The following is a 15,800-nucleotide window of genomic DNA, read 5'->3' as shown; positions in this document are numbered from 1 at the left end:
ATGTTCTGTTTTCTTTTGGTTGACATGATTTTGTTGTTTTGATGGCCAGTGTGTGGTCACTGAGCCTGTACTTGGTTAGGATCTGTCTCTGCTTTCTATCCCTGACAGTAGAGAGATATTCTGCTAATTCATAATCTCTTTTTAGGGTTAGATAACACTCTAATCTGCTTTGACTTTAAGTCCCGTCTTTCCAATGTTCCAGATAGGTTTCTTTACATTGTGTTGTAATTTGCTTGACCCTGATGTTTGGAGAGCAGTGTGGTTCAGACTGTGTCTGAGAGGGGCAGGTTGCCTTACTACCAACTGACCAGACTGATCTCATGAAGTAGCGTATGTATGACACGCCAACTCGTATGCCACTATGACGTGTTATCTCTACGCACAATCACCTTTTGGCGTGTTTATCAACGCCGAACCCTTACCCTAACCCTAACCCTAAAGGGCGTATACATACACGCGGATGTGATGGGTCGTTTCACTAGAGGGCGCTAACAAACATGCGGATGTGATGGGTCGTTTCGCTCAAAACTTACACATACAAACGGATAGCTCGAATTGCGTACAGATAACACGCCACAGGCAGTGGCGTGTATATTCACGAAAAGTCATGATGCCACGTTGAACTGACATAGGGGACTCTTTTCTGGGCTCAGCTCTTGAGTCTGGAGGGCTTTGGAGTGGAGGGGGTCTCGGGGGCCGGATGTCAGGTGGTTAAAAAAGTTGAGTGTTCTCTTTTGAATGTTAATGTTTTTGTTAATGTATTGTAGGAGGCAATAAGACAAGGTCATCAGCATAGAATAGGGACTTCACCTCTCTATCTAGGAGGGAGAGGCCTGGAGCAGCACATTGATCTAATTTACAGCAAGTTCATAAAGTTGGACTTAGATTGCAGCCCTGCCGAACACCTCTTCTCTGAGTGAAGAATTGAGTTTGTTTGTCTCCATTTTTACAGCACATATATTTCCCAGATACATTGATTTGACCAGATCATAGTTGTCCCCCCTATACCACACTGCAGACGTCTGTAGCCCTTCATGCCATATAGAGTCAAAAGCTTTTTGGAAATCAGTGAAACAGGTGAATATTAAAAAAATGTTTTTACTGGTGTACATGTTTGTTAATTACATTTTGAAGGGTAAATATATGGTTAGTGGTGCGGTGCTTTTGGGAGGAAGCGAATTTGGCTTTTACTCAGGATGGAGTGTTCGTCAAGGAAATCCAGAATTCTTTTATTCAAAGTAATACAAAACAGTTTGCCTTGGCAACTGCTGACACAGATGCCAAGATAGTTATTTGGGTCTGATTTGTCCCCACTCTAATGAATGGGGGCTTTGCACCAGATGTCGGGAAAACATCCTGACTGCGATACAATGTTGAACAGCTTCAACACTGTGCCCTGCGTCTCTGGGGTGCAGCATTTGAGCATTTCATGTGTAATGCTGTCTGGACCACATGCTTTCCATGTACCTCATGCCTTGTGAAATATCTTATTGATACCATCAATGGTATTGTTTATACCATCTCTAGTAGGGACATACTGGTTTTGCTAATTTATCAGGTCAGGTGAATTCAAGGCCATTGTACATTTGTCTCCACTGTCTGGGGCCCATCTGTAAGTAGGGTTTAATTTATACTTTTTACTGGCTTCCCCATTTATGTCGCTCATTTGACCTGAGAATTTGAACAACACATTTATTTGGTTGCGGTCTGAAAGGGGGGATTGCTGTCTGACTGTGAATGCACTGATTGTGGAGGGGTCCATGTCAGTGATTGCATAGTCTCTCTCTCTCTCTCTCTCTCTCTCTCTCTGTGTGTGTGTGTTAATGTTCCCATCTGACCCGCAGTGATGGCTCCGAACTTGTGAGTGAGTTAATTTGCATAATGAGGATTACAGCTGACATGCAGTGCCTGGGCATGTCCTGGCAGATCCAGCAGAGAAGCGTAGTGCTGTGTGGCAGCTCTCATTGTGCCAGCAAAAGGCAAGCCTCAATGAGGACTGGCCTGGAAGCTAATATGACACCGGCTCTGCCTCGCTGCCACCATCGGAGCAGAAGCAGTGAGGGACAAAGACAGATGGACGGTCTGAGGTTCAAACCATTCATTAAATTAGCTATTGATGTTAAAGTTGGTACAGTGACTTGTTATAAATCGATGTATTAAAATGCATGACATTTTATTTTTTTCCCTCCACAAGTTAGCATTGCAAATTGATTTGCTTCATCTATTAATATTTGTATTAGTGTCAGTTTTGTCTGGGGGAGGAAATACATTTCTTCTTGTTAGTGTTTTGTTTTTGTAAAATCTTGCTTTGGTTTGCTGCATAAACAATTGTGCCGCCCACCTTACAGCTAAATTTATTCCAAAGTTCAACCCACGGGTCAGAGCCCACGAGACGACAGGCGGACCCGAAGACAAAAATATATTTTTGACGGAGCCGTTTCCATAGGGCAGATGGCTGCTTTCCACATCTGTTACGCTCATTCTGTCTGCTTTCTCTGTTTTTTATTTAATCCTCCGAGCATTTCTCTCTTCCACAATCATCTGCAGCATCATTGACTCCACCGTCATTTCATGGTGTTACGGGGAGAGCAGTCTGGCTCCCGGCCTTTATGTGTTACTTGTTTGTGATCAACTAACACCTTAAAGGAGACGTGTCCTCCTGTTGAACTCGTTCTAATTTCTGCTGCATAAAAGCATCACCTGAGAACAGCTGATGGTCGCCCGGGGCCTCATCCATCAACCATGCGTATGGACATGATCATCGTGCATGATCCATGAGTACGCTCATCACACATAATCGACTATTAATTTTTTCTCATTCTCAAACAATGTATAGACCTCCTGACCAGGTTTACAGGACAAATGATTAGTTCCAGATAAACAAATCTACTCACCAACTCACAGACTGTATCTTTTCATTTGGAAAACAAGGTCATCAGTTATCTCTATTCTTCATTATTATCTTTTAGCTCCACTGATTTGAAGTAATTTAACTTCACTGTTGGTTCCTTAGATGTCGGCATTTATGTTAGGTCAAACAAGCACAGGACTTTCACCCAGGAGATTGCTATTCATGTCCCATGTGAAACCAAGTCAATGTTGATTTATTTGACCTTACTTTTGTTATAAAACATACGTATTTAATGTCGTATACATAAGCCACATAACAAGCATAATTATTTTAACCCAAACCACAACCTTTTGTTATACCTGACCAGGTAGTTTTGTTGCAGGTTCTGCATAGGGGCTTTTTTCTATTTACCTGCCTCCATACTGTACCAAACATTACTTATCTTGTAGCCTCTTGTATTAGTGTCAAATGACGTTTGGTTTAGCTGAATTTCAGGCAGCACTGTGATGGTCTAGGGTTCACCTCGAATGCCATATTTTAGTGTCATTTGCACGACACAGGATAATGGCCACAAAGCAAATCCCATTGAAAATATGTCATGGCAGTTTGTCACTATGTCAGCCGACTAAGAAAGCTGCTTCCACTGAGGGGAAACTACTTTATATCCACAGTGGAAAAGAAGTAGAGAAGAGAACCTGGTACCAAAAGTGAGTCATGCAGTTGAAATGAGGCAGAACTCTATAGCATGGCTTCTGGGACTTTCAGAGACATTTGATTGACCATCTATGGCCTGTACATGCAAAATGTAGAGCAGGTGCAATTTGTCATTGATGATTGCATAAAATGAATAAAGCATTTGGAGATTGTTCTACGCATGCTTTGATAAATGAGGCCCCTGATCTCTGCAAGTCTCAGTTAGCGTATGAGTATAGTACCAAATGTGTTTAGATGTGATTAGGGTGGTCTGTGCGGGACCAATATAGCTGCCACACGCACATGCACACGCACGCACACGCACGCACGCACACACCAGCCAGTTACTGACATTAACCTGGGCGGATGAGTGTGGAACTGAGCCAATATTCCCATCAGAGGATTAAGTGGGATGCTTACGGTGGACAGTTTGGACATCCAGCCTGCCAACACGGGGACAGAGGCGTGGAGGAGATGTCTGAGGGAGGGAAAGGGAGAGAATAGAGAATAAAACAGGTGATGTATGTAGAGAAAATAAAAACTAAGCAGCTCAAGCATGCGGAAAACTCAGTCAGTGTTTTAAGAGAAATAGTGTGACATTCACGAGGGTTAAGGCCTATAGGGTTTGATACCACTCTCCTCTCTGTATGCTGAATGTGACGTTACCGCCAGCAGTCAGTTAGCTAAGCTTAGCATAACGACAGCTGGCAGGAGGAAACAGCTAGCATGGCTCTCTTTTAAAAGTAAAAAAAAAAACATGCCTCAATTGATCTTTTCCGTACCAGGTGTGTCTGTTTTAACAAAAACTATATTGTCAATCTAGTCTCATAGAAAACCCTGTAATAGACCAGCTAGCCACGTGGACAGGTGGCGGTGAAAACATGCTAACAGGTTAGCTTGCTAGCGGTAGATTCCAGTCTTCATGCTAAACTAGGCTTGTTGCTGGCTCCTTTCTGTAAATTAATACATTTAACGTGCATGAGACATGAGAGTGGATGTTGTGGTTATCCCGCCTCAGTGTCCGTTTCTCTCCGAGGCTGCTCCACATGTCATCAGGCCGCCGTTAATTGAAACAGCTTGGTGGCGTCAGGATTCTCTTATGCTCACATAGCAGCTCAGACAAACAGGTTTGTGTGTGTGGGTTTGTCTGTGTGTGTGAAAGCAGCTGCTTTATTGTTTAATTACATTTTTATTGTTTACATGATCCCCCTCATTAGGCCCACTGACCTTGTACAACTGAGGGAGGGGGTGGTGGGACCATCTTTACAGAGACGACGGAGGACGTTGGCATTCTGGGAAACACGTTGCCGTGCACCACTTCTGTGTCCCATTCGTTTATTGGGAACAATAGGTCTCTCTTGGGATTAAACCAGTGCGTCGTTTGGAGCAGCAGTGTGTTTGGAATAACAAGCATGAGCGCACATTTACGAGGATGGCTCATTCCCAGCTCAATGCAGAAAATTATGTAACTGGAGCCGGGCACTGCGGCCAAAACTCTTGATAACTTTGCGTTTATGATAGGTTGCACTTTATGTGTTGTACAGCATCTGTGAATCACTAGCCATGTTTCCATCCAAAGTGATTTGAATTACTGGGAAATGCGCATTAAAAGAAATTCGAATCATGTGTGTTTCCATCAAAAGAACGGACTTTGGTGAAAACTACAAATTCGCGCGAGTTTTCTAAGTCACACAAGATTTTCCGCGGGTTGGCATGGCAACCAGCCTGTAAACATTCCGTCGTCTTCCTGCGGGGGTGTTGATGTGGTGTTTTGATGTTTTATAATGGAGAGAGGACTTCAATCATTAAAGTGTAAGTTTGGCGGAAATTGAAAATAAAGCTATTTTCTGAATGAAAATACATCAACTAAGCCGTGGAGGAAGTAATTATCGCTCATCACGCAGTTCAGAGCTAGCACGGGTCGGAGCTAGAGTCCAAAATCGCAAACAGTGGGTTAGCATGGGGCAGACAGCCACACGCTTTCAAAATCGCATTTTTAAACCACTAACATTGCTCAAAACAGCGCCAAACCTCGTCAGCAGCTTGCTCTGGGTGTCTACACATAAAACGAAGCACCAACAACTCAGTTCATGAACCCGAAGTTTATAACAGAAGACAGTTAAGAACACTCACCAATTCTACCCCTGCCAGCTCCTCGCGAAGGATAGTCCGTAAGTGTCGATTACCGAACGCAGCTCTCGTGTTCCCGTGTGAGATCTCGCGTGACATGTATGTGCTTCAGATAAGGCTGCTGTCTTGAACTGATTGGAAGTGTATACAAACTATCCCGACGTTTTTACCCACCGTTATTAACTTATATTTGGCCAAACTGCCACTAATTTAAAAGTATACTCGTTTTATTCTGGGCGAAATCTTCAGTTTCACTTTCACTTTTGCATTGCGTTCGGTAATCGACACTTACGGACTATCCTTCGCGAGGAGCTGGCAGGGGTAGAATTGGTGAGTGTTCTTAACTGTCTTCTGTTATAAACTTCGGGTTCATGAACTGAGTTGTTGGTGCTTCGTTTTATGTGTAGACACCCAGAGCAAGCTGCTGACGAGGTTTGGCGCTGTTTTGAGCAATGTTAGTGGTTTAAAAATGCGATTTTGAAAGCGTGTGGCTGTCTGCCCCATGCTAACCCACTGTTTGCGATTTTGGACTCTAGCTCCGACCCGTGCTAGCTCTGAACTGCGTGATGAGCGATAATTACTTCCTCCACGGCTTAGTTGATGTATTTTCATTCAGAAAATAGCTTTATTTTCAATTTCCGCCAAACTTACACTTTAATTACACTCGCTCAAGTGGTGCTCGATCTTGCGGCGCAGTTGGTCCTGGCCATTAGAGGGGCTGTCAGGAGGAGAAGACAGCAAGCTGCAGTCGGGGTGAAAGTGAAAGTGGGGTGAAAGTGCGCTACGTCACACTTGATTCGCATACAGCTGTTTCCATCCCATTCGAATCAACCAAAACCCGGCCATAGCGAGCGTATTTCATTTTGTGCGAATCAGGGGATTTTAATGCGAATCACGGCGTTTCCATCATCATTTTCCGATGCGATACATCTAGATGCGCATCTAAACAGCTGATGGAAACGCACCTAATGTCAGACATTTAGACATGTCATAGTGGGGAAAAAGCTCTATTCTGCTTTGCGTCACAGCATCACACCAATTTCTGCAGCAAATTCAGCAAATATATTCTAATATTCACTGAAATCTGCAGCTTTCCCCCATATGCTGGCAATGGTCCCTTCTTCATTTCCTACCCCCTTGCTTCAGGTGACTACACCCATCTTCAAACTCAGCCCTTATTTTGATCTCAACTACACACCTGTAAAGTATCGTGCCTGCATCTTGCACAGCCATGACGATCAAGCCGGGCAGAAATACAAACGCCTGGCAAAGTACTCCTCAATCCCGCTACAGTCGGTGTCTCCAGGACCACACCAACATGGTGCCGCGGTTGGTAACAAAACAAAATCGACTGTCAACCAAATTAACACCAACAAGAGTTAAACCTACACAGCTATTAGCACTTAACACCAAAGAGAAGAAATAATTAAAGTAACTCTTTAGAGATTAAAACATTAAGTTTTAGTTCCACGCTGATATGCTGTGGAGCGTCATATGAAAATAGTATTTCTTTTTAAAGAAAATAACTGTCAACCTGAAATTAGTTAGATTATTGCAAGCCCATTATTGCTGGGAACATTTCAGAGCAAGGAGGGGGGTTTGATTAAATAATTACTGTAATAGCTTAAAGTTAGTTGAGTACAGACACAATCCAGCTCAGTAGAGACGTACCTATTTGATTGTTTGCTATGATTGCTTCCACTTTTAGATGTGCCAGAATCTAAGGCTCCGAGTTGAGGGAAACAAGTTGCTGTGTGATTGCTTTGTGTGACTGCTGCCACACGGTGTAGTGGGTATTAACTTCACGTTTGCCAGAGGCACAGAGATAAATAAGCTCATGGAAACTGATTGTTGTTTGATCGCTTCGTGTGATTGCTGCCCCTAGTAACACTGGCTTTGGGTTCTTGCCGGGGAGGAGTGCAGGAAGTTGGCTGAAAGCTTCCATCAAGGAGAAAGTACAGATTTACTTCGAAAAGATGGACACAGCCACGGCAACTATGGCAATGTAGATAACAACTTGTAAAATGCCACATCACGCGCAGCCTTCCCCGTTACCTTTTAAAAATGGCCATGTAGTCTTTCATAAAGTGGCTTTCATAAAATGTCTCAGCCTATCCACACAGAACACGAAAATGTATGTGTAGTGTTTTTTCTTCAACAGCTGTTTACATTTCTTGAAATTTGGGATAAAATGCTAATAAAATAAGTCAATCGATAAAATAGAGGCTTTTGCGCACGTAATGAAAATATGTCAGTGTCATAATTGTCAGTGTAGCAGTTGAAATTGTTTGAGATGGTGAGTAGCCTACAAAAAGGGGTAAACATACACCAGGTGTGTGCCAGCCGGCTATTTGGAGAGCAAACTCCAAACTTTTTTTCCTGTTTGATTGTAGTGAACATACAGTCTTTGATGTATTGAAGCAGACTATTTCGTTAGATAAAAGCTGTTGTGAAATTATCATTATCATCTTGAATAAAGCTTTTGAAATATTCGGTACAGACTTGATTATTTACATTATTCTGATAATAATAATAATAATAATAATAATAATAATTATTATAATTATTATTATTATTATTGACATATTCTGATAATAATAATTAGGGCTGTATCGGAGGCATTTCTGAGACTGGTTTTGAAACGGCTCTAATTCAGACAGCCTGATGTGAACAGACACATCTGTTAACAGAGAATACAGTCTTTCAGCATAATGGCTGTATTGCGGATAGCATAATTCGCTGCAGAATAGTTGATGCTCCGCAAAGAAGTGTGAACAGGAAATCTCTTTGGCATTCAGCCTGAGAGCCGTTCTGTATGCAGCAAGTTCTTGTTTCATCGCTTTCATTAACACTGATACGGAGCCTGTGTTTTCTTGGTCTTACTCTCTCTTACTCATTATGCCCTGTCCTCCTTGACATGTCATTACTGGGCCCTGAGGTCCGGTTCTTTCCCGCTCATTTAGCCACATAGGGGCTGATTGACAGGACCACCAGGAGGACCCTTAAGGTCTGATATGGAGGCCCGGGAAGAAAGGGAGGCAGGGAAACAAGATCATATACAATAGCTGTGATTTGATTGTGCTTCAGCAGTGTTGAGGCCTTGATTGCATGGCTGCTTTTATGAATGCACCGTTGCTATTTCTGTCACTTGTTTGCGACAGCAGGTGTGTGTCTTTTCAAAACAATACACCTATACTATGGGCTCATGTCTCGGTGTCAAATGAGCCATGTGCTACATTAACGTCGAGCCCTTTTAAACCCTTTTAGATTGCATCCCCGGTTATATTGTACACCTATTTTAATATATATACACACATACACATGCCGAAACATGCATCAATCAATATGCAACTTTTAGCATCACAGAGCTAAAGAATGTCTTGAGCTTACGATCAGATAATAATATGATAATTACTCCCAACGTTACGTCCTGCTTGCCTTTCCTGTTTCACCCAGAAATACATCACGATGCGAAAGCGGGATACTCTTGCCATTTCAGCTCTTCGTTGATCCCAGATGATCACTTTCAGACATTACCTAATAAGTAATGTTCTATTCTCCCTTTCAGAAGGGACTCATATTCATATAAGTAAGGGCAGGATATTCAGCAAGCTGGACAATTTCCTGATGGGAAAGCTTTAGTGGAAAGAGAACAGGTAATAATGAAAGAATAAAGATGCAATTGTATGAAAACCGAAGTGGGTTAAAAATTAGGGCTGCCCCCGACTAAAGATTTTTCAAGGGTCGACTAGTAGTCGTTATAAGTAACATTGTTAACACTGTGCTACATTACAGATTAATACATGCATACATTTACAAGTGCAGTAGCACACGCACGAAGCGAGCTGCCTGTTAAAGGAATACTTCATCTATTTGCATGAAGCTTCGTATCATTAGTAGTAGCATTTTTGAAGGTTGTGCATCATTCCCTCATTTTCCACGAGACGGGAGATCTCTGTATTTCTATTCTGAAAAGGAGCCTCTGATGATGCAAATATCGTCATTTTGCGTCATCGGAGGCTGCTTTGGTTAGGAACGGGAATGGTTCTTTATTGACAGACGGATAAGGTTGGGCCGATATCCAGTTTCACCGGTTTGGTTCCGTGTATGGGCTCAACCGGATTAATTTTTGCACAAACCGGTTGAACCAGCATTTGTCCTTCTGACACGTTCTGGAAAATTAAACATCAGCGACCTGCGCCGACGGCGTCACGGCACTAAATCCAACGTCTCTTTCATTAGTAATAAGCAGCAATAATGACAAGTGATTAAAATAATATTGTGATTAATATAAACTGATTCGGCGAGTGTCCAAGTCTGCCAGTGTGCAAACGAGGCCGCTCGATGAGGCCGCCGTTGTTTATGATGCACAGCAACTTCACTGTTGTATCAGACCGGTTTGAAAGCGTTTACACCGGCCTAAGCCAACAGGCAGACATGCATTTACAGATGCAGTTTTTGCAAGAGCAGCTCGATGAGTGATCATAGGCTTCAGCACCGAGACAATGTCGTCCGCTGGAGGATTTTTTTTTCTGCTACTCACGTTTGGTCGACTATTAGGGGGTAGCTATTCATAATGTAGAGAGAGGTTTTCATGGAGGCAGCTTTTTTTACTTTGGTTGTCCGTCTCTACATGTCAGCCCTACTGATAGTCCACCAGGGTCTTTGTCCAACAGCTAGCAGCTAGGATTGGCTCCAGCCCCCAGCAAAATGAATAGGATAAGCGGTTACAGATAATGAAGGGATGATAATGCACTTCAGAGAACTCGGTATGAGGAGGGCTGATCATTAAGTCAGTGGTCTGAAATAAAATCCTGGGATTGTGGATATGAGAGGAAATCAGGCAGGAGAAAAATACGTATTCCTTGCTCGTTTGACACTAGATTGAAGAGTTTTCATTAGACTTCTGAGGGTACATAATAAGTCATTTAGTTTATCTTTTTTTTCCAGATTCCTGCCTTCCTGCAATTTCTTTTGTCCCTAATGTGATCATGTAGCCACTGAGATTATTTTAATGTATTGAGAAGGTGCCATTTTCAAATGCGGCAACATTTAAAACCAGACAATAGGCCCTCACGTACACTTGGGGAGGAATTAAAAGGAAATCGGAAAAAAAACTCACAATAAGTCTGCTATAACTGAGTGGCTCACATGGAGCTAAGAAAATGTATGTAGACAATTTCAGCTTTATCGTCTATGGAGGGCAGTTTAGATATTTCATAGAGTTTGCTGCCTGATGCAAGGACCAGATCAAGACTGTACGAATTACGAGTTGGCCCAATGACAAACTGGACAAAATTAAAAAGCTCCAGTAACATTCATGAAATCAGAGGCGAGAGCAGAAAAAGTGGGGCAGCAGACATGGATATAACGACTTTTTGAACTCAAGCAACTGCTAATACAGTGTCAGAAATTACAACATAAACCACCATGATCTGAACAGACACAAAACGAACACCAATGAAAAATAACATTTGCGGCAACCACTTAAAACAATAATCAGTCCAGCACTGCATGATGGGATATTTGGGCCATCGCTACAAACATGCTGGCTATGGTGCTGTGCATCCAGCCACGAGTGCTTCCACTGAGCTCATTTTCAGCTTGACGGAGCTCGAAGCGCATCGAAATAGATTATTGTTCCACCTTTATATGTTGTTAAAATTCACTCTTTATTGAGCTATATCTAACCCTCTACTGGTAGTTTAGGCATTCTGGGTAGGCACGGCCACACAGAACACTAACAGATCGGGCAGCTGGGATGGATCTGACACCACAAGAGCATAATGTAGAGAACTATGTAGAGGACTATGGAGAGGATGATGTAGAGGACTATATAGAAGACTGTAGAGGACTATATAAAAGACTATGAAGGGGCACAATATAGAGGACTATGTAGAGGACTATATAGAGGACTATGTAGAAGACTTAGGACTATATAGAAGACTATGTAGAGGACTATTGAGAGGACTATGTAGAAGACTATTAGGACTATATAGCATACTATATAGAGGACTATATAGAAGACTATGTAGAGGACTATATAGAGGGCTATGTAGAGGACTATGTAGAGGAATTTGTAGAGGACTATTTAGAAGACTACACTGTAAAGAGGACTATGTAGATAACTATGGAGAAGAATACATGTATAGAAGACTATGTAAAGGACTATGCAGATTACTATATAGAGGACTACAATGTATATTTAGAGTATATACTAATAGAGTATTATACCATAAAGCCAAGCCATAAAGCATCACAAAAATGTTCTGCTCCAGTTGAAATATTTCAAATTAACATTTTGCATTTGCATCTATTCATGTCTTGACATTGACAATAGTGTTATTTGCTTTGCCTTCAGTGTGATGCCAGCATGTTGTGTTTGTGTGACACGGCAGGGCTTCATGAGACACTGCTGACAGAGCAGATGAAAATCTGACTTTCCTTCATGTGTACATCATACAGTATTTACGGTTGTTGAACAGGCGTATTGATACGTTATTGGTTTTATACTTACAAAGGTCTTATAGCACTCTCTTCACTGTCTCCACCAGCCTCTCTGATCTGCTGTTGGCTGACTTGGCTTTGTGTGTTTGTGTGTGAGGAGCTCACACACAGAGCAGAGGCTCCAGCGGGATCATAAATATTATGGTTTTTCAGCTCCAGGGTCCTTTTAATGCTTGGTAACCATGGTCTTGTTACACATCCCTAAATAATGTGATTTTTCTTATTAATCGCGGTTGTTGATCGTGTTCAACCTGTGAAGGAAACATTTTCTTTATAAGGAGTCTTCCCAGCTAGAGGTGTCATATTACAGACAGTTGTAGGTTTAACAGATGCAGAGCCTAGATGGAGAACAGTCATGACCCTTACCTTCCCCTTTGAATTATGATATGCTGGCTGTCTTCTTTGTTACAAGAGGTGCACAGACTGAACAGAGATGGACTGCGCTTGCATCTGTGTGACCCAAGGTCAAAGGAGCGATCTTGAACTCAGGTCTAGATCTGCTGTGTTTGCTGTTAGACGACACGACAAATGATTTAGGTAAGCAAAGGACCTTCTTACAGGAATAGCTAGTAACCTTGTTTGTAAATATGTAATATTATGTGAGGAACAACTTCAGGGTTGAATACAACTACACAGGTCGGACATCTTCCGAATTATAGAGACGGCAGTGACGCCGTACATCTGAAACTGCTGCTTGGCCTTGTATTCAATAAACTTTGCTGCTTAAGTCATCCGAGTCTCCAGAAGTCTTCCTTATCATCGATCGACTCTGCTTCTGCTGATCTCTATCACACATACCGCGATGCCAATAATAAAGTCAGCTGTACTATGCGTAGGGGGGCTCGCACTCTCCCAACACAGGATGAAGAGGCCGCTCTGAAATGAACAGAATAGTTCTCTATCATAAGAAGTTAGACAGATCTGGAAGTTTGACAGCAATGCAAGGAAGTGCTGTCTGCAGCCACTGTCTATATCAGAGACTGTATATACCGGTAAGAAGTGGATGTAGTCATGGTGATGGATGGGGAAAAATGAGCCCCTCTAGGTTGCAGCATTATTAATTTAAGCAAATCCAGCTAAGAGTTTAAAACCAGGACCGTCAGCATATGGATCACTGTCATTCTCCCTATACCCTTGGAGTTCTCTCTCTCTCTTGTGCTTCTCTCTTTTCCTTAATCTTGCTTGATTAAATTAAGCATTGCTGGGATCATTGTTGTCTTGAATTCACATTAATGCAATTGTTTCTCTATATTTAATGAATGAGCCCACAGGCACACTTGTAACCTGCTAACTTTATCACCCATTTTGTTTTTTGCTTCCTCATTCTCCATCGTGTCTCATCTCTTTATTACATTGTGCTTTTATTGCCATGGCACACATTAGTCGACATAACTCTGCCAGCCAGATATATTTGAGCACATTGGTACTACCCTGTATCCCACTCATTGCTTTCTGTTTTTATTCCAGCTCTCTTAGTTTAGTCTTAGCTTTTACCCTCGCTGGCTTTTTCCTTGTTTATTCTCCCTCCCTCTTCCATCACCCTCTCTCTCTCCTTCTCCCTGTCCCTCCCTCCCTCTGTTGCTCCTTCTCTTAATTCGGCCTTACATCCTATCTATTTAAGGAAGAAAGCAGCATCTGCTGAGAAACTGCTGGGCTGGGTGGGGAGATTTAGCTGAACAGCACAGCAAGTCCCCAGATGCCCTGTTTTGGCTCACGCTGCAGAGGAAGAGAGAAAATGTAGAGGGCGGTGGACTGAGGCAGATCGACAGATATGGACAGGGCAACGGGAATAAGAGAAAACAACTGCATAGAGTGAGGGAGAGTGGACTGAGAGGAGAAGATTAATGGAAACAGGGAGTAGGAGAAAGAACCAGTGAGCTGAGCTCAACTCTGCTGTGTCCTGTCCTGCTGTGAAAGCCTTTTAACGTTTCTGCACCACCGTTACAGTACACGGGGACGCTGCTGGCGTTGAATGCCGTACACATCCTTAAACATACAGACCAATAGCACGGTCACCCCAGAGGTCTGCTGATCATATGACAGACAGTGGAAGTGGTATTATACTAAGATTTAACTTTAATTTGGCCCTTGCTAGGAGGCTGACTGGTTAAACTTTGTCCGATAGAGAGGTTAAGTCCCGACCGTCATGCAACCTTATTTGGGAAAAAATATTTACGGCTGTCGATGGCAAGAGAAAAACAATATTTTGATGGCGTATAAAATGTGGCATGGATTATACATGTTTGTCAATTTAAAAGATAATTTTACTCGTCAAGAAAGTCGCGTTTTGTCGAATAACTGTTGAAGTATAAGGTGTATGAGTGTGAGAGAAAGGAGATCAGCCGTAGAGAGGGGAATCCACATCAGATATCGGAGGGAGGCAATTATGGAATAGATTGGTGCGCCCAAAGCGAGATCATAACGGTGGTGGTCGCGCCATGTGGGTGTGGTTAACACAACCAGTTTTAAATTCTGCACACATAATGTCACATCCTGTTTGTGTCTGTGTGAATCAACAGTGAGTGTGGCATGGAATAGTGCCGAATGTGTGAGCAGAGTTAGATTGATAAAACCCACATCTTTCATGCGGGTTGGCTTGTGCAAGCTCTATTTGTACTTCTGAGTTGAGTGAATCAACATGGAAAATAAATGTTCTGATTACGGCCTTCGCGTCAAAATCACAATTTGAGTGTTTGAACAAGATGTAGCGAGTCGGAGCATAAGCTGTCAACTGTTGGTTTTTCTGGCTCTAATGACAACTGTCACCGGCCGAGTCACCGAGCTAATGAACGTTTAGTCTGTGAGTTGGCAGAAGAACAAAAAAAGGAAACGCTTGGCTCTAGGCCCTTTTAATTATGGTCTCTGTTGATTTATGCTTGGCCAAATTATTATTTTTTTTAATAAGAAAAAGCACTCTGTCATTTCTTATATTTGTGATGTAAAAGAAATAGTCGTCCATGTCTTTTTGCTGTTCATGAATAACCAACAGAGTCATGAGCTGATCTAAGGTGATTGCTTCACATCGACTTCAAACAGGCAGCTTGCAGTTAGCATCAATGTTGCATCAAGTGTAAATGACATACAAGTGGGGAAAAGAGTTGTTTTAACTTCAGCTAGTCTCTAACGTCTGGTGTTTGCTACTGGGCAGGTAGCGCACGGTGAACTTTCTAAAACTTGTTTAATGAAAGCGGCTGCCTGCTGCAGCTGAAACAGGTGGCAACCTCCGCCTTGAACTTGCATTATATCGTTGCTTACCAAGCTGCAAAAGTAATTAGCTACTCAGATTACTTCAACACTTAGCTGTAAAGTTGACCTTGAATTATGAAGCTAACTTTAACAGCTTCACACCAGAAGTCACTTTGAACCAAGTGCAGTAAGGTCGCCGCTCTGCCATTTGTGTTAAACAGATCCACCCGTCGCTCCGCAGTCCAAATATGGTCACTTCTGTTCGCTGGTTGCAAACAATCTAAAATGGCAACGAACATTATCCAAGACGAAGAAAGATTGCGGATCCTGAGTCCACTCCTTATATACAGTCTATTGGCTGAAGTGAAACTATCTGAGAGAGTGACCCAGAGTGTTAAAGGAGCTGAAATGAACTGATACGCCATATAAAGCC

General features: G+C 42.4%; 1 protein-coding gene across 1 annotated transcript in view; it reads left to right on the top strand.

Annotated features, from left to right (window-relative positions):
- klhdc8b (kelch domain containing 8B) overlaps nucleotides 1–15,800 on the top strand; it is a 181,982-nt gene that overhangs the window by 1,356 nt on the left and 164,826 nt on the right. The gene's annotated exons all lie outside the window — the stretch shown is intronic.

The sequence above is a fragment of the Eutrigla gurnardus genome (assembly GCF_963514095.1).
Source record: "Eutrigla gurnardus genome assembly, chromosome: 8".
In the NCBI taxonomy this organism is placed as follows: domain Eukaryota; kingdom Metazoa; phylum Chordata; class Actinopteri; order Perciformes; family Triglidae; genus Eutrigla; species Eutrigla gurnardus.
Note: the sequence above shows the minus strand (reverse complement) of the source record. Positions and strands in the feature narration are given on the sequence as shown.